This window comes from Paramisgurnus dabryanus, chromosome 3 (genome assembly GCF_030506205.2).
Source record: "Paramisgurnus dabryanus chromosome 3, PD_genome_1.1, whole genome shotgun sequence".
In the NCBI taxonomy this organism is placed as follows: Eukaryota; Metazoa; Chordata; class Actinopteri; order Cypriniformes; family Cobitidae; genus Paramisgurnus; species Paramisgurnus dabryanus.
The window spans coordinates 29,638,401-29,658,949 of NC_133339.1; positions in this window are offsets into that span (position 1 = coordinate 29,638,401).

Consider the following 20,549-nt stretch of genomic DNA (forward strand, 5'->3'; position numbering starts at 1 on the left):
TTTTAGACAGGAAAAAGATAATACATATTTTAATATGCATGTGAGTGTGCTACAACTTTTAGTCTTGCATAAGGGAGCAGGTCTGAATCCTATTTGAATTTAGCTGTTATCAGACAGCAAGTCTGCCCATAAAATGCAACTGTCATGATTTCGGTTTTATTGGCTGCTTTGTCTTTGTCATAGGGTAATTTGCATATTTTAATTATGCATAATTAGGCTAAAAACGGCTTGTCCAGCAACAGCCTATTTGGGCCCTGTCAAATAAGCTATGTTTGGGATGTACAACTACAGCCTATTTAGGCCCTTTTGATTAAGTTACAGTCGGGATGTACAGCAACAGCCTATTTAGGCCATTTAGATTAAGTGACAGTCGGGATGATTTTTTGAATTTGTATCCCAAATGCAACTTATTTGACATGGTTGATTAAGTTGCCATTGGACATCCCGACCATAACCTATTTGACGCGACCGAAATAGGCTGTTGTTGTACATCCCGACTGTAACTCATTTGACGCTACCACATTAGGTTGTCGGTGTACATCCCATCTGTAACTTATTCGAAAGGGCCCAAATAGGCTGTTGCTGGAAAGTGTTAAATAGAGGGTTAACTCGTCATAATTCCTAATTCCAATGGCGTTTTTTCGTTCGTACTCGTACAGGGAGGCGTGTCTGACGTCATAGGGTAATTTGCATATTTTAATTATGCATAATTAGGCCAAAAACGGCTTGTCCAGCAACAGCCTATTTGGGCCCTGTTAAATAAGCTATGTTTGGGATGTACAACAACAGCCTATTTAGGCCCCTTTGATTAAGTTACAGTCGGGATGATTTTTTGAATTTGTATCCCAAATTCAACTTATTTGACATGGTTGATTAAGTTGCCATTGGACATCCCGACCGTAACCTATTTGACGCGACCAAAATAGGCTGTTGTTGTACATCCCGACTTTAACTCATTTGACACCATGGAAATAGGCTGTTGATGTACATCCCGACTGTAACTTATTCGAAAGGGCCCAAATAGGCTGTTCTTGGACAGTGTTAAATAGAGGGTTAACTCGTCATAATTCATAATTCAAACGGTGTTTTTTTCATTCACACGCGTACAGGGAGGCGTGTCTGATGTCATAGGGTAATTTGCATATTTTAATTATGCATAATTAGGCTAAAAACGGCTTGTCCAGCAACAGCCTATTTGGGTCCTGTCAAATAAGTTACAGTCGGGATGTACAATGACAGCCTATTTAGGCCCTTTTGATTAAGTTACAGTCGGGATGTACAATGACAGCTTATAGAACTTAGGCCACGAAACGTGCTTCGGAAGGGCCAGGAGACGCGGAACACCGGGCCCCGACCCGTGGTCCCGAGTCGATACGCCGTGTCGAGTTTCGGGCCCCCTGCGACCTTTGACCCCTGAGATATAGGCCTGTCCGTTTACCGTCTAATAAGTTACAGGTGGGACTTCCTGGTTCGCAGGGAGGGCACCGGGAGCCGCGAAACTCGGTGCCCTGACAAAGGGGCCCCGGAAGACCCGACGTGTTGAATTCCGGGGCCCCAGGGCCTCCCGAACCCTAGCCCTACCTCCGACGGCCTACCGTATAATGGTGTAAGTTGGGGGCGTCAGGGGGTCCCATACGGCGCCCGAGGGGCCCCAGACTTTGCGTCATGGTTCGGCTGGGGCCCCCGCCCGTCATACCCGAGCGGCGGCTCCCTGGGTGCTAGGCGAAAAAATTTTGCCCCTTGCAAAGAAATCTCTCGTGTGCTCTCTCAGCCTAAGGCCTCTAGACCCTTTTGAATGGCATATTTTCTAAAATTTTAATTAAAAGAGGCAAAAAAACATACTTAGGAACGACGCAGAGGGCCGAAACTTCAGGGGTCCGTCCGAGGGCCCCTCAGGTGTCACCGACCCGAATTTCGAAGCCCCTCGACCTTTGACCTCCGAGAAACAGAGCGTCCAAAAGCAGCCTAGAATATAGGCTGTTGCTGGCTTTTGGGGCCTGACGAACGCTTAACGAACCCGAGGGGACGCAGAACTTCTGAGACGCGGTCGGTGGCTCGCGACGAGAAATATGAGCTGTGTTTCGGGCCCCTGTGACCTTCGCCTGCCGCGTATTAAGCTACGAGCGGGACTTCCTGGTTCGCAGGGAGGGCACCGGGAGCCGTGAAACTCGGGCCCCCTTTGTCAGGGCCCCAGCAGACGCGACGTGTTGAATTCCGGGGCCCGAGGGCCTCCCGAGCCCTAACCCTACCTCCGACCGCCTACCGTATAATGGCGTAAGTTGGGCGCGTCCGGGGGTCCTGGTTCGCAGGGAGGGCACCGGGAGCCGCGAAACTTGGGGCACCGACAAAGGGGCCCCGGCAGACGCGACGTGTTGAATTTTGGGGCTCGGGGCCCGAGGGCCTCCCCAAACCTACCTCCGACCGCCTACCGTATAATGGCGTAAGTTGGGCGCGTCCGGGGGTCCCGTACGGCCCCCGAGCGCCCGATGGGCCCCAGACTTTGCGCCCTAGTTCGTCAGAGGCCCCCACCCGTCATACCCGAGCGGCTGCTCCCTGGGAGCTAGGCGAAAAAATTTTGACCCTTGCAAAGAAATATCTCGTTTGCTCTGTCAGGCTAAACCCTCCAGACCCTTTTAAATGGCAAAAAATTTCTAAAATTTGATTTTTGCATAAGAGGCCAAAAACCATACTTAGGAACGACGCAGAGGGCCGAAACTTCAGGGGCCAGTTCGGGGGCCCCTCAGGTGCCACCGACCCAAATCTGGAGGCTCCCGCGACCTTCGACCTTAGAGATACGCGGCGTCCTGTAACAGCCTAAGAAAATAGGCTGTTGCTGGCTTTTGGGGCCGATCAAGCGCTTAACGGGGCCCGGGGCACGCGGAACTTTATATGCGGGGCCGGTGGGTCGCGACGAGAAAAACGAGCCCCTTACGTTCGCCGCTTATTCGACAGTAGACGGGAGTGTGGGGGATGGGTAGGCGGTCAGGGGGATGAAATAGGACGTCTGCGGACCGAGGAAGACTCCGGTGAGGCTCGGGGGTCAGGGGGACGAATAGGCGCTCCCTGGTCGAGATGAAGAAAAATAAGCGGTCAGGGGGACGAATGGGCTTTCCGCGGGATGAGGAAGACTCCGGCGAGGCTAAGGGGTCAGGGGGATGAATAGGCGCTCCCTGGACGAGATGAAGAAACTAAGCGGTCAGGGGGAAGAATAGGCTTTCCGCGGGTGAGGAAGACTCCGGTGAGGCTAGGGGGTCAGGGGGAGGAATAGGCACTGCCTGGACGAGATGAAGAAAAATAAGCGGTCAGGGGGACGAATAGGCTTTCCGCAGGATGAGGAAGACTCCGGTGAGGCTAGGGGGTCAGGGGGAGGAATAGGCACTGCCTGGACGAGATGAAGAAAAATAAGCGGTCAGGGGGACGCGTAGGCTGTCGAATAGGCTTTCCGCGGGAGCGAGGAAGACTACGGTGAAGGGTCGACGGTCAGGGGGACGTGTAGGCGCTCGGTGGACGAGATGAAGAAAAAAGGCGGTCAGGGGGACGAATAGGCTTCCCGCGGGCCCCATATAACGTTTGGTAGGCGATCAGGTGGACGAGTAGGCTTGCCGCGGTACTACCCTGTGTGACGAGGGCTCCCCTAGAGGTGTCCGTACAGGGCCTATGCGGAAAAACGCCGCTTTGCCCCCCGAAAGGGAAAAACGTCTGCTCGTAGCTTATTTGAGTGGTCCGTGGATGTACACGAACTGAATACGGTCCCTTGCCCCACCTACGCAGCCTCTGGCAATCTATATGAATGGGCTTCGCTCCCACGAAAATGCTAGTTTCCCTTATCTGTTTCCAGCACCCAGCTCCCCGTCATGCTGTCCTTCGCTGGGCGTGATCATCCGTCCACCGCCCTTCTCGACTCTGGTGCGGAGGGCAACTTCATTGATGAAGCGCTGGTTCGCGCCTGGGGTGTCCCGGCTGTCCCTCTCCAATCCCCTTTGGATGTCTGGTCCCTTAAGGGGCAGCAGATGGCGCGGATCACACATTGCACCCCCCCTGTGAGTCTCTCTGTGTCTGGTAATCATCGTGAGGAGATTGTGTTGCATATTCTTCATGCTTCTCTATCTCCCATTATTTTAGGGCATGGTTGGCTAGCGCAACACAACCCTCACGTTGATTGGCAGCATAGTGTCATTTTGTCTTGGTCTCAGTCTTGTCATGTGTCTTGTCTTGGTTCTGCTGTTTCTGGTTCTGTTCTCTCTCTTCCTCAGGTTCCGGCAGTCGATTTGACCGGAGTCCCAGCGGAGTATGCGGATATCGCTCAGGTGTTTAGTAAAGCCCGGGCCACCTCCCTTACTCCTCACCGGCCATATGATTGTGCTATTGATCTCCTCCCCGGCACTTCTCCGCCTAAGGGTAGACTTTATTCTTTATCGGGTCCTGAGAGAGAGGCTATGGACCAGTATATTAATGAAGCCCTGCGTGCCGGTCTCATCCGTCCCTCCACCTCGCCCGCAGGGGCGGGGTTTTTCTTTGTTGGCAAGAAAGACGGCTCCCTGCGCTCTTGTATTGATTATAGGGGTTTAAATGACATTACTGTTAAGAATAGGTACCCCCTTCCTTTAATGTCTACTGCGTTTGAGCTCCTATAGGGGGCGCAGTTCTTTACTAAGCTAGATTTACGCAACGCCTATCATCTGGTGCGAATAAGAGAGGGAGATGAATGGAAGACAGCCTTTAACACCCCTACCGGACACTTTGAGTACTGCGTTCTGCCTTTGTAACGCCCCCTCTGTCTTCCAGACTCTGGTCAATGATGTGCTGAGAGACATGATTAACAAGTTTGTCTTTGTGTACATAGATGATATTCTCATCTTTTCTCCCTCTATGCAGAAACACACTCAGCATGTCCGCCGAGTCTTACGCCGGCTGTTAGAAAATAAGCTGTATGTCAAGGCGGAGAAGTGCGAATTCCATCGTAAGTCAGTTTCGTTCCTGGGTTTTGTTGTTGCCCCCGGTGAGATCCGTCCTGACCCAGCCAAGATCAAAGCGGTGGCCGAATGGCCAGTCCCCGACTCCCGTAAGGATTTATTAAGATTTCTGGGTTTCGCCAATTTTTACCGGCGATTTATCAGAAACTATGGTCAGATTGCTCAACCTCTTACTGCTCTCACTTCAACTAAGGAGAGGTTTGTCTGGAATTCCAGTGCTCAGGAGGCCTTTGATAATTTAAAGTCCCGGTTTATTTCTGCTCCTGTTCTCTCTATTCCAGATATGGCTGCTCAATTTATTGTGGAGGTGGATGCTTCAGATGTCGGGGTAGGCGCCGTTTTGTCTCAGCGGTCTGCTAAGGATGGCAAGGTGCATCCCTGTGCCGTTTTCTCCCATCGATTAAACCCAGCAGAGCGAAATTATGACATAGGCAACCGGGAGCTGCTGGCGGTCAGACTGGCTTTGGGTGAGTGGCGTCACTGGTTGGAGGGGACCTCGGAGTCCTTCCTGGTCTGGATGGATCATAAGAATCTCGAATACATCCGTTCAGCCAGGAGGTTATCTTCTCGTCAGGCTCGTTGGGCGCTCTTCTTTGACAGATTTAACTTCACCCTCTCATACCGGCCCGGTTCCAAGAATACTAAGCCCGATGCTCTCTCTCGTTTGTTCGAAAGCCCCGGTTCCGCTGGGGACGAAACCATCCTCCCGGAGGGGCGGGTGGTGGGTGCCCTGCGCTGGGGAATAGAACAGCGGGTGAGACGGGCCGGCCGGGAGGGGGAAGTGCCAGAGGGGTGCCCAGCGGGTCGATTGTGGGTTCCGAATGCGCTTCGCTCCGAGGTCATCCGGTGGGGTCACGAGTCCAAGTTTGTATGCCATCCGGGGGTTCGGAGAACATTGGCTACCGTACGTCAGCGTTTTTGGTGGCCCTCTATAGGTCCCGATGTCAGACAGTTTGTGTTAGCCTGTCAGGTTTGTGCCCATAATAAGGCCTCTCATCAAGCCCCTATTGGTCTGCTTAAACCGTTACCCATTCCCTCTCGTCCTTGGTCACATATCGCAATCGATTTTGTAACCAATTTGCCTAGTTCTAAGGGAAACACAGTTGTTTTGACCATTGTCGACCGCTTCTCCAAGGTGGCTCACTTTGTCCCTTTACCCAAGTTACCCACTGCTAAGGAAACTGCCCAGGTTATGATCGAACACGTCTTTCACTTACATGGTCTGCCCACAGACGTTGTTTCAGATAGGGGTCCTCAGTTTATTTCTCGTTTCTGGCAGGAATTTTGTAGACAAATAGGCTCCACAGCTAGCTTGTCTTCTGGGTATCATCCTCAGACCAACGGGCAATGTGAACGGGCTAACCAAGATTTAGGTAGAGCTCTCCGCTGTCTGACATCGCAATATCCGAGCTCCTGGTGCCAACAGCTACCCTGGGTCGAATACGCCCATAATTCTCTCCCCGTGTCTTCCTTGAATATGTCCCCTTTTGAGGCGTCCATGGGGTTTCAGCCTCCTTTATTCCCGTCCCAAGAACCTGATGCGGTGGTCCCGTCTGCGCTGGCCTTCGTCCGTCGTTGCAAACGCACCTGGAGGAAAGCTAGGTTTACTTTACGTCAGGTTTCCAGACGAACCAAAGCCGCGGCCGACCGTCACCGTAGTCCTCCGCCCCGTTTTATCTGTGGGCAGAAAGTATGGCTTTCGTCCAAGGATTTACCTCTCCGTGAGCCCTCTCGCAAGCTGGCTCCACGATTCCTTGGGCCATACAGCATAGTGAAGGTTATTAATCCCGTGACGGTTCGGCTCAGATTGCCCCCAGCACTCGGTCGGGTTCACCCGGTTTTCCATGTTTCCAAGCTGAAACCGGTTCTTTTTTCCCACCTTAACCCTGTTCTCTCTGCCCCCGCCCCTCCCACCCCTCAGCTCGTAGATGGTGCTCCCGTGTATTCTGTTAAGTCCCTTCTAGATATGTGTCGCCGGGGTAGGGGATTTCAATACCTCGTAGACTGGGAGGGCTATGGTCCGGAGGAGAGGTGTTGGGTACCGGCCCGGGACATTCTGGACCCTGGGCTGATAGAGGATCTCCACCGGCGACGGGGCGAGCCCCCTCATGGACCGCCTGGTGGCGGTCGTGGGGGGGAGTCCTGTCATGATTTCGGTTTTATTGGCTGCTTTGTCTTTGTTTCACTTGTGTTGTGTTTTTGTTTTGACAGCTCCACACGTGCGCGCCTTCCACCTGGTGATCTCATTGTCTCTAACTCTTTGCACCGGCGTCCCACACCTGATCCTTGTTATTGCCCAATCCGGTTTGATTTAAATTCCCCTCGTTTCCTTTGTTCTTTGCAAGTTCGTCTTTGTATGTACCTGCCCGCTAGCTTGTCTAGTTCTAGTCCTGTCGTGTCTTTGTATCTGTCCCCAATTATAGATTTTGGATTACTCACCGTGCTCTCTGCTGCCTTTACCCCTTTAGATTCCCCGCCCCGCTGTCAGTCTCTCCCGAGTGGTGTGTCCACCGCCAAGCCTCTGTGTACACTCTGTCTGTGGATTCTCTGAGCGCCTGTCTACATCTAGCGCTGTCCAGCCGCAGTGCGCTCTCGGCGCGTAATTCTGCGTAAGACTCGGACTACCGCTGTGCGCTGTCCAGCACAGACTCTGCTGAAGACTCTGACCGCCTCTCTCTCTCTCTCTGTGCCCTGCCAGGATTTCATCTTAGAGGATTTCGGATGTGCGAGTGGACGTTCTACGGCTGTGCTGTGTTTCCCACTTTGAGCCTTTCCCGAGAAGGATTCCATTGAGCCTGTCTCTCCTGTGTTGTCTCCTCGCATACATCATCACGAACACAGAGTGTCATCTTATATACATATTGACTTTCACAGAGTGTCTTCTCATATACATATTGACTTTCACAGAGTGTCATCTTATATACATATTGACTTTCACAGAGTGTCTTCTATTATACATATCACTGAGTGTCATCTCCTAAACATCTCTGCATCTAATAAACACCTCTGCGCTGGGATCCTTGTGTTTGTCGTTCCTAACAGCAACATCATCCCTTATTATACTGTATATTTATGCTGAGGTGTAAACTGAAAAAAACAACTTGTAAAATTTACTTTAAAAAATCCTCGTAACAATTTGCAATTTTTTTTTAAGTAAAATTTACTGCTTTTTTATAAGTAAAACTTACCTACTAAAATCAAATAAAATTTACTTAAAATTGCATGATAAAACATATGTTAAATAATTAATTAAATGTTACTTAATTATTTTATTTAGAAGTTAGATTTATTTTAATCGTTTAGGTAAAGTCTATTAGGTTTTTTTTTTGAAAATTGAAGGACTGCTGTCCTAATAATATTAAATAAATCGTATTTTCTGTTTGTTATCTTCTTTACATATTTCTATGGACCTAGTTATTTTTAGTGTTATAAATGGCATTATAACACAAAATTCATGACTGACAACAAGGCAGTCATTGAATAAACTTGATTCTGAACAGAAACGCACACAAACTGCGTTTTTGACATGCATTATCAGCACTGTGGAGAGAATTACAATACAATGTTCTGAACAGGGTTCATGTAAAGAAACACTGATCACCTGAACGGTGACTTCACAAAATTATTATTTACAACAAAACAACATCAATAATATAAGAGCTTAAACCTTTATGACATTTTGCTAACAAATATTTAAGTAGCTAAAGTTCTTATCAGTTCTTATTCTGTGATAAAGCTTAAAAAATAAAAATATTCAGGCACAAAGAATTGTGGGTATTCCTTATAACATGTGAAAATAAATGTAAGTAAATTTTACCTAGATTTTTTTAGTTTAATGGATTTAATATTTTTAAGTAAATGAACTAAGATTTTTTACTTGATTCTGCTAAAGTTTTTGATTAAAATGTACTTAATTATTTTAGGACTATGTGCAGTGACTATAAAACAGTTAAATAATACAAGAAAATATCTAATAAGACTTACTATTCCCACACAGTTCATTTTTTACATGACTTAATTGTGTATTTATCATCATTTTACTTAGGAAAATCTAGTTCTCAATAAATGTTAATATTATTATGTAGAAATTATGAAAGTTAATCTAATAAATATTACTACACCAAAAAGTTCGTTTTTTCAGTGTATCATAAAAATAATTTTGTTTGATACTAACAATCATTGAAAACATCTTTGTCTGGATTGTAGTACATTTTGGGTAGTAAAAACATCATTTTTGTAACTATTAGAGAAACGAATATGAACTTACTTATTGCAACAGTTTAAAGCTTTACGCTCATTTCGACTTCTGTTATATGTAACAGGGCAACAAAACTATTGCTATATAACTAATTTAGACACTTAAATTTGTAAGAAGGAAATTTATTTAATAATTTTGTGTTGAAACTACTTGAATTATTTTATTAAATATAGCTAACTAGGCAGTGGACTTTGAAGAGTAAAATTTGAATTTTTATGTGTTTTTTTTAACTAAAAAGAAAGTCTTGTTGGTGTTTAATGTTCATTCATCTTTGAAATTTAGAAGAGTTTCTGTTTCTTCTTATGAGAGTTTTGTGGTTTCCATCATTCAGAAGAGCTCAGGGTGCTTGTGTATAGACAGTAAGTGACACAATCTTAGGAATCTTACAACACAAAAATATGATGTGTGTTAATTCCCTATATGAGCAATAACTGTGCTGATGCCAGTACTGAGATGAGTCTCTTCTTACTTGCTCAACATATTGTGGAATATAGTAATAAATAAAGAAAAGAAGAAATTTTACATGATTAAATCAGGAAGATTCCATTAAAGAAGTAACCCTTTAGAAGTACTTAAAATGTTTTGGTAGCAATATTATTGTCAGGACCCGTCTGAATCATGTGTTAAATTAGATCTAGTCTTTATGTTCGGGGTCCTGGCAGTACCATGTTTTATGTGGGAAATGCGTGGTTTTAGTATTGAATTATTCTGACCACGCATTTCCCAGGTCTCGTCACTTTTCCCCCGATCCCTTACTCATGATTCTTTTCAGGTGTGTGTCATTAAGTTTTCCCTATTTAAAGTCCTTGTGTTTGGTGTCTTGTACTGGTCCATTTTGTCCTGTCAGTATGAGTATGAGTATGAGTATGAGTATGAGTATGAGTATGAGTATGAGTATGAGTATGAGTATGAGTATGAGTATGAGTATGAGTATGAGTATGAGAAGTCTGTTTAGTTTAGCCCAAGTCCAGTTGCTTGTTATTGTTTTTTGTAGTTTAGTCTAGTTAGTATAGTCCTGTGTAAATCCTGTCTTTTGTTCAGTTTATTGTTTGTTATTTGCCCCATCGTGGGTTTTGTTTTCTAGTTTTATATTTAATAAAGTGTTTAGTGTTCATATACGTCTGCGCTTGGGTTCGTCTCTAAAAATCCTCACAGAACGGACCAGTCAACATAGAACCCAGCAGACCTCAATGAGCGCTTCACCGGACGCCCAAAGGAGCCAGCAGGCTCATTTTCTTTTCAGCCTCAGACAGGGGGAGGCCGATGTGCGGTCCTTCGCCACTGTCTTTGCCGCTGCTGCTAGGGACTCAGGGTTCAATGAGGCAGAACTAAAGACTATCTTCAACAGCTGCCTCAACGAACCCCTCAAGCCCTCGGAGATGAGGATGCTCAGGCCCCTGGACTTTGTGGATCAGGTCCGATTCACTATGAACCGTGAGGAGTCCAGTGGTCCAACTGTGGCGAGACCACCTTCCCAACTACCCTCTGTCCCGGAGGACTGCATTCTGGAGGGTCGCATCATGGGAGTGATGACTCTGGGCGACCCTACACTCACCTCTCCGACCCCAGAGAGCTCCTTCCCACCTGTCAGCCTCCATGGAAAGCGAGAAAGGAGGATCTCCTGGGAGTCGACGTCCAGGGGGTCCTCCTCTGACTCTGCCACGCCCGTCACAGTGCCTTTTCCTCCTGCACTTTCTGCACCACGGCTAAAGAAGAAGAAGAGGAAGAGAGGCTCTTTGGCTTCGCAGCTGCCAGCGCAGCCGCAGCCAGCGCACCCAGAGCTGCCGCCGTCAGCGCACCCAGTGCAGCCGCCAGCGCAGCCGCCGTCAGCGCACCCAGTGCAGCCGCCAGCGCAGCCGCCGTCAGCGCACCCAGAGCAGCCGCCAGCGCAGCTGCCGTCAGCGCACCCAGCGCAGCCGCCAGCACACCCAGAGCAGCCGCCAGTGCAGCCGCCAGCGCACCCACCCTCGCAGCCCTCGCAGCCACCAGCCCTACCTCCTGAATCTGTTTTGTCTGTGTCTGCTCCGCTGCCATCCGCAGCACCACCTGTCATGGTTCCTGTCTCGTCCCAAACCCCTTCCATTCCCACCCAATCTGGACCTCCCTCCATGAACTTTGTTGTTCCCCCACCCCCCCCTCCCTTGTTTGTTGTTTTTGTTGTCCCACCCCAACCCATTGGTCATTTTTGCTTGTTTGCCTTTGTTATTGTTTGTAATGTTTTCTTGGATCTTATCTGTTTGTCAGTCTCTTTTGTCCCGTGTTTAGTGTTCCCCTTGAGGAGCGTCTGGTAGCCGCTCCTTAAGGGGGGGCTACTGTCAGGACCCGTCTGAATCATGTGTTAAATTAGATCTAGTCTTTATGTTCGGGGTCCTGGCAGTACCATGTTTTATGTGGGAAATGCGTGGTTTTAGTATTGAATTATTCTGACCACGCATTTCCCAGGTCTCGTCACTTTTCCCCCGATCCCTTACTCATGATTCTTTTCAGGTGTGTGTCATTAAGTTTTCCCTATTTAAAGTCCTTGTGTTTGGTGTCTTGTACTGGTCCGTTTTGTCCTGTCAGTGTGAGTATGAGTATGAGTATTTGAAGTCTGTTTAGTTTAGCCCAAGTCCAGTTGCTTGTTATTGTTTTTTGTAGTTTAGTCTAGTTAGTATAGTCCTGTGTAAATCCTGTCTTCTGTTCAGTTTATTGTTTGTTATTTGCCCCATCGTGGGTTTTGTTTTCTAGTTTTATATTTAATAAAGTGTTTAGTGTTCATATACGTCTGTGCTTGGGTTCGTCTCTAAAAATCCTCACAATTATACATGATATTTTTAAGTAAAACGTGGGTAACGTTTGACAGGGTAATTTAACTTTAGTAAACTTAAGTAAATTCTATTTATTGTTTTTTGTTAATTTAAATTAGCTGTTCTAAGTAAATTTTACTTAATTTCAAAAGTGTGACATTTACTTGAAAAACCTGAGTGCAAAAACTTGCAATAGAAAAAATAATTACATTATTTTCATTATGTACATTTGAGTGTGCATAGACATGACAGAGCTTTTAGTCTTGGATGAGGCCGCAGGTCGAATCCCATTTGAATTTGGTTGTTATCAGAGAGCAAGTGTGCCCATAAAATGCAACAAAATCACATTTATAAGAATCACAGTGGGCTGGGACGCACAGTGGCAGCAGAGTCGGCTCTTGCCCTTTGGTTGTACTAGGCGACAGAGCCGGCCTTAAGCTTCTGGTGGCCCGTTTCAATAACTAATAGGAGGCCCTACCCACATAAAACATAAGCATAATAGAGCAAAAAGCAAGGATTCCTGTTGGTTTGCATAAATGGTATATTATTTTATTACGTGCACTTTTAGCTTCACGAACAGGCAGCTCAAAAGAAATGATCCAACCTTATTTAATTACAACTATACAATTATAGTTGCCTCGCCCTTTCATGGACGCTAAATTCTCAGCTTAATTGATTTGCGCAGTATATTTTCAGCTGTCTGGGCTGACTTTAAAAAAAAACATCTCAAACATCCCCTCAACTTGAATTATTTAACAAAAGCAAACAAGACAAGTGTCTGACTGACACTGAACCGAACTTATAAATAAGGATGGGCTCCGCGTTTTTTCAGCACCGTAGACAGCTCACCTGGCGGCGAGCGTAGATTTCACCTAAACCTTATTAGAAATCCACCTTTCTGTGTTTGGGTGCTGAGAATTCCCTGATAAGTTTATCTTTGTCCAGCGATTTTGTCACCTCGTGCTCAATAAAAATCTGAACGAGAGCTGACGGCATCTATGTTCAATAGGCTATTATAAAAACAGTTTACATTGTTATGCGGGAGCAAAACAAAAATAGACGATTTCCAAGCCACTGTAAAAAAAAATCACCCCTCATTTATCTAAAGTTCTTGGTCATTATGTTCATTTAATGAACATTGTGTGGATGTTGCGTTAGAGGAAAATGCCGTCATGCACAAAATATATTAAAGGCAGTCAGTAAATGCACACAGATGTTATACACATATTTTAAATACAATTAAATACTGCATTAAGGTAGTATAAAATCCAATAATATTATTTTTAAAAAAAAACATTGAAATCAGTCCCTAAAATAATGTATTATTAAAAACCTGGAATCGCACTTGCACAGACAAGCCTGATGAGAGAGAGCATGGTCGAATTCAAAACTGCGTTTTTGCGCCCTTGAAGGGCACTTCGGGAAGGGAGCCGCTTAAACTTTCACTCCAGATAAAATGAAAATGACGTTGCTTTCATTGCTCTATTCTCCAAGTGTATTTTAGCGGTCACAGTCACGCAATGAGACACAATTGCGCAACTCTCTGCACAGCTCTGATATTTGAAGGGAATAAATAGGGCATATAGCGATGAGTACTTCAAATTGATATTCTCTCCATTTGTGACGGAAAATTTGTCGGAATGAATGCGCACGGGCTAACTACGACAGGTAACACATTTAAGAAATGTCGGTTTTCACAAAAATAAGGCTATTAAGCTCTCGTCTAGTGATCCCGATGCTAAAGAATAATTAAACCTCTAGAATTATCCACATGTGCACGTTTTCTTAGAGTTTTTATGAAGCACTGTGATGCTGCTGTAAACGATTCTACATTGATTTATAAAAATGAAAGAAATTACTTTTAAAAATAATTTAAATGACATTTAATAAATATTAATGCAGTTCTATATTTTTTTTAATAAAATACATTCATTTCATATTAATAATCTGATTTCTACAGGCTAAAGCGCGTATGAACGTCCGAGAGAAAATAAAGAGCAGAAATTAATTGATTTAAAATGAAAGATATGTGATTGCTTAACATCCACAGGCACTGACAATGTGAGCTCCCCCGTGCAGGAATTATAGCCCCACGTTCAAACATTCTTGCGCCTGGCTGGGGCCCTCCTTTAGGGCGGGGCCCGTTTCAATTGAAACGGTTGAAACATAGCTAAGGCCGCCTCTGCTAGGCGAGACTCTCTGACTTGTGTGTGGATTAACTTGTGTATAGACTGACTTGTGTGTGGATTAACCAGTTCTTGTCATAAATATAGGCCTGGACACTAGAATGGCATTAGGAGATAACAAACAAACAAATATATAAGTTCACCTAATGCATACAAACATTTACAGTATAATAGCATTTTACAATAATATACAGTTGTTTAAAGTTAAGGATGAATTACAAAGTTATAAAAGCTAAGGTTTAGAGTATTTCTTCATTGATGATGAATATTTTCTTTGTCTCTCTTTCTGAACATACTAAAATTTCCATTGCTTCATGGCCGTTCTCTGTTGTTGTAGATGTTTTTGACCCTTGGGAAGAGGCAAAACAGCCGCTGTGCACCTCACACTTACAACAGCTGCAAACCATTCTGAACTCAAGAGAACTTTTAATAGATATCTAAAATAATATCCAAGTATATTGTGGAACTGAAGAGCTTTTTGAGCTTTGAGCGGCTTTGCATCTGAGCTCCTCAATTGTAACAATTGTTATATTTTATACAGAATTTAATTTAGCTTGATGTACTAAATTGAATTTAAAACCATTATTCAAAACCGATTTAGAGTGAAGTGCATTACATTGGTCAATATCCACATTTTGATATCACTAATCATTTCAAATGCAGAGTTAAGATATAGGTGAATGAGAATTACACATAAGTCAGTTTATCTAGATTCTGTCATCTTGAACTGTGCAGTTAATCAAATAAATTAAATACAAATGTGCCTATATGAGATTATAATTACAAATGATTCAGTTATTTCATATGCTTATAATAAACTGATGTTTCTTGCCTTTATCTATGGGCTCTGTATCCCAGCACTTCTCAAAGTATAGGGCCCCACTGGTGGGGAGAATAGGAACATTAAAAGTGGGCCCTGACAAGTGATGGTAATAATGGCGTTATAAATAAATGGCGTTACTAACAGTGATACTTTTTTCAGTAATGAGTAATCAATGATGAAGATCCCCTTTTCTTTTAACAGAAGCCAATGCAAGGAGTGTTAGAGTTTTCATTGTGAGATATTTGATACTCACAGTCTGCAGAGGCTTAAAGGGGGCATCCTGTAGAACTTTTAGCACCAAAGACAGGTCCCAAGGCAGAATAGAGGAAGGGCGTGAATGATTTAACCTGTGAACGCCTTAAAGAAATCTAATTACCAGGTCGTGCTGACCCACTGATCTACCGTGAGTGGTGAACGGATATCGCAGCGATATCATCCTTAATAGTAGATGTTGACAGCCTATTCTCCAAACGATGCTGGAGATATGAAAGCACAACGCTGATTGGGCATTTTCAAGGGGTTTTCTAGTTGAGAAAGACATCAAACAACAAAGAGGTTCCATTTAAGCTCGTAAGCCTGTCTTGTAGACGGTGCTTGCGCTGCAGCGATATTGTTAGACACCTCTTGCGGTAAATACTTGGAACCTCCACGCTTTGTCCAGAGACCACACATGGAGGTTTCAGAGGATGGTGCGTGGGTGCCATAATGTGCCCCCTTTTTAAGAAAAGGTCCTTACTCAGGGGAATCTTCCAGGGAGGGGCTGTCGTGAAGAGCGAGAGTTCTGGCAACCAACTCCTGGTGGTCCAATAAGGTGCAACTAAGAGCACGCTCTTCTCATCTTCCCTGATTTTGCACAGGGGCTGTGCTATAAGACTCACTGGGGGAAACACATATTTGCGGAGACCCCGCAGCCAGCTGTGTTCCAGTGCATCCACCCCGAGAAAATCATTGGCTTGTGAATAAAACATGTGGCAATGAGTCGTCTCTGGAGAAGCAAACAGATCTACTTCGCTTTGCCAAAACGTTTCCAAATCAGCTGTACCGACAGGGGATGGAATCGCCACTTGGATGTGCAGCTCGAGAGAGCGAATCTGCCACTGTGTTGAGGGAGCCCGGGATATGAATGGCACGAAGAGACCACTGATTCCTCTGACTCCAAAGGAGGAGATGACGGGCGAGATGCGACAAGTGATGATAGCGTAAACCCCCTTGGTGGTTGCTATACGCAACAGTTGCAGGGTTGTCTGTGCAAAATAATACGGTTTTGCCCTGTAACTCGTTGCTAAAATGGATGAGCGCAGATATACAGCCCACATTTCTTGGAAGTTTATGTGCCAATGCAGCTGGGGTCGTCCAGACTGCCGAAGCTACAAGCCCATCTTACGTGGCCCCCCACCCCATGTTGGTGGCTTCTGTGCATAGTATTGCATGCCTGGAGACCTGTCTTAGAGGCATACCGGCTGGTAGAAACAAGCGGTCTATCCATGGAGTGAAAGTGTGATGACATGCAGGTGTAATGATAACACGATGAAAGCTAGGAAGCCAAACTCTCATTGGGACTCGCCTCTCCATCTCTCGAATTTCTTTTAAACGAATACCTGATTATTTATTTATTTAGATGAAGATTAATGAGAAATTTTTTAAAAACATTTTGTTATGTTTGCGCAAACTGTATGGATAATGAGCTCACAAGTTTGTTGTAGTGCTTATTATGCTTTTGTGAATTTTTGTCAAACCAGATGTTGTCAGGAGATACATTGTTGAACTCTGTGTGAGTCAGCTGAGTCTTGTCGATCTTAATAACTTTTTAACATAAATAAGTTCCCAAACTTTATCTCTCTTAATAACTCTTTAATCATCAAGCAAGTCCTGCATTTTATTTTTAAATTCCTGCATGTTTTTAAACCGAAACCAAAATATCAGACGCATGTGGATGGACACGCATCTTTGTAGTATTAGATTAAAACGAAAAGGGTAAATTTTTTAACAGTTGGGTTAAAAGAAGATTGATATTAGAAGCATTTTTTAGATTAAATTAAATTAATAAAAAACTCAGATTTCTAAATAAGAGACACGCAGAAAATGTCATTCATGTCATTTCATAGATTACACTCATTCACTTCACACACATATTATTTGTGCTTTAAGAGGTTTATAAATTAGGGCTGTTTGAGCAAACCATGATTGTGTCTGGCCGAATATTTAATTCGTTATTCGTTTTGAAGCCAATATCCGTGCCCTTCGGAATAACGGCTTCGGGCACATCCCTAGTCTGTACAATGGAGCCAAGGCAATTTTTTTTTTAGTTTTGTGTGTGATTAAAATGTTAATGTCCTTATATTTTGTATAGCAGAGGTCTTCAATTCTGCTCCTGGGGACCTACTATCCTCCAAAGTTTAGTTCCCCGTTCTAACGGACCACCCTATAATTTTTCAAGTGATCCTGAAGCTCTTGTTTAGTTGGATAAGGTGTGCTTGACTGATTTGATTTGAGCTAAAGGTTGAAGATCTCTGTTATATATTTTAGGCCTACTGAGTTATTATATGCTGTTTTCCAACCATCTCAATCAGCAAAGATACGTCCAAAAGATGAAATTTCCACATCTTGTTTAGTCTTTGTTGAAACATTTGAGGAGCCAGAATCAAAGTTCTTATGAAGTAGTTTTTATGACATCTTCTGAGCAGCCCATGTTTACATAGGACTTCTGTACAAGGTTAAATATTAGTTTAGATGTACAGTGTGGACATAAAATGATAACCTAAATCAAAGTTTTTATGATGTCTTCTAAATGTTTTCTCATTAGTGCATGATTATAATAGCACTTTTGGGAGTACTTTGACTCGCCTTAAAGGTGCAGTGGCAATATTCCGGAGGACAATCTCCAGATAACATTGCTGAACCGGTCTGATGACTGGTAGCTTTCAGCACCCTAATCCACAGTCAGCTGGGGGAACGACACATGCACGCACACACTGTCAAGAAATGTTTGGCGGAGAGAACCCAAGCGCAGACAAACGTAAAATAAACTGAAGGTTTATTTACACAACACAACACAACACAAAAAACCCACGAGGGGGTAAAACAGGTAATATATGACAATGAGAATGACTTAACAAAGAAACAACACTAAATACTTCACATACCGAACCCTCTCGTTACACTAAATAACACAGACTATGAGAACTTGATACAGGCAACACTGAGGACGTGAACTAAACACACTGTATCTTAACGAACATACGAGCACAAGACAGAGAACGAGAGGGCATTATAAAGACAACAACTCAAATGGGCCACAGGTGCAAATCATTACATAATTAAAGCGGGAGCACACAAGGGAGTGGGGTAAAAGTGACAAGACACTGGGAACACGTGGCAACAACACACAATGTGACTCCACATGTCCCCACACAAAACACAGTACTGCCATGATCTTGCCATATGAAATCAGACCTGAATCTAACACAAAGGTCTGGCAAGACCATGACACACACACCTCAAGTGTGTGTCAGATGACCCCTCCCCCCTCTACTTCGGGCACCAGCTAAAGAATTTCCCTTTAACAATAAGAATGATCTAAATAGATCATTAAACAAATAAGAAAATATGTAAATTTAGAGGGAAATGTCATCTAATTTATCTGAAGGATTTTGTGAGATTCTGACTAGCTTGTAGAACCCTTTAACTGTATTATAAACACAAGGAAGACACAGTGGTAATAACATTGAATTTATTAATAAAAGATAAACAAGAATAAATAAAAACACTAGTAAATAATACTAAAATACTAAAGAATAGAATAAGATAGAAGAAACTAAAATGCAAAAAAAATTGAAAATTGAAGTGACTGAGTTGAATTTATGGCAGAATGTTTTCTGTGTCTGGTAAGTTGACAACCTTATTTTAATTAAAGAATTGTCTGCTAAACATATAAGAAATCAGTTATGCAATATTGAAAATCATATATGGTAACAGTTACTGATAGAATACACCAATGCCATGGTTTCAGGAAAGATTTGGTTGTGTTATATTTACGTTCTGTGCGGTCAAATGAGCTGTCCGGTGGTGGCCCGTCGGCCACGTGTCAGGCTTTCCGTGCTGCAATGGGAAAAGAGTCAGGTTCAGGTCAACAGCCTTGAACACAAAGTGCTGTGAAAAGGGTGATCTCCAGGAAGCACAGAGAGAATTCTAGTGATCTGGAACATGCAGGCGCGATCCGGTAGTCGGTGCAGAAGGTCCTTAACAAATCTGGAACACGCAGATGAAAGGCCTCTTGAAGTGTAGGATTGCTCTTCTGAGCTTTACCTTGTTGCAGACATAGGTTATTGCCAGTGATGCCGGTAACGCGTTACTTAGTAACGCGTTGCTCTAATTTGACCACTTTTTTTAGTAACAAGTAATCTAACGCGTTAATATTTCCAAACCAGTAATCAGATTATAGTTACTTATCCAAGTCACTGTGCGTTACTATTTTTGACATTTTCCTTAGTAAAATATATATTTTCTTGTATATTTCTTCTTGCGTCTCGGGAAGTGAAGTCAGGTGTGCGACAAGTCACGTTTTCAGCATGAGGACAACTCAGGTCACGTGTAAGCGACACAAACGTAAACAACGTACAATGGAGAGAGAAGAGAGATGCAGCTCCAAAACACTACTTCAAATTAAAAAAATAACATTTGGAGTCGCGGCACGGCACAGACAGTCAAACTAAGAGCAAGTCCCACCCGGTGGTGCGAAGCAGTGAGCAGGAGGTCATCCACTACCCAAACAACAAAAGCTGAACTTCAGTGCAAAACCAATAAGTGTGGGAGAGTTGAAGAACGAAAGTAACAAAGCGATTTTCTCCGAGCCCTGATAACATCTGCATCTCACTATGACAGCATATTAGCACATAACCTCTGAAAGAGTTGTCAAATATCGCGTTATTTACTCACCGATTTCCACGTGTAGATCCAGAACTGTGTTTTCAACCATGATAAGTAAATTCCAAAAGCGTTCTTTTTTTCTTACAATGCGTCGTGTTTCTCGTTTCATGTGTTACAATACTGATAAATCTACAAGGTATTTACTATATAACATCCTGAAGACTTCTCAGTTTTTCAAAATAAAAGTAAGTCGAGTTTAAACTCGAATTACTTTTATTTTGTGAGTAGATCCTGTCGGTAACACTTGTTAGTTTTGTCCCGCTGCTAATACTGTGTATAAAATGTTAAAAAATTGATATTATTCTAATTTGGTTTAATTTTATTTTCATAGTGTTCAAACTATTGAAATTTTTTTTGTCTCAGCAATTTAAGTTTGTACTGTTGGTTGCTTTTGAAACATTTGATAAAACTGAAATTTAAAATAAAAATGTAATTTAATTATTTTTTACAAAGATAAATGACAAAATAAGTTTGCAGTTACATATTAAAGAGGTCATAGTCATATATATTTAATAAAAACAAGTGTAACACAAAAATATATCTCTGTCTAAAACATTAGCTTTTAAAATTAAGTTTTTCTGAGAAAATGGCCCCTGC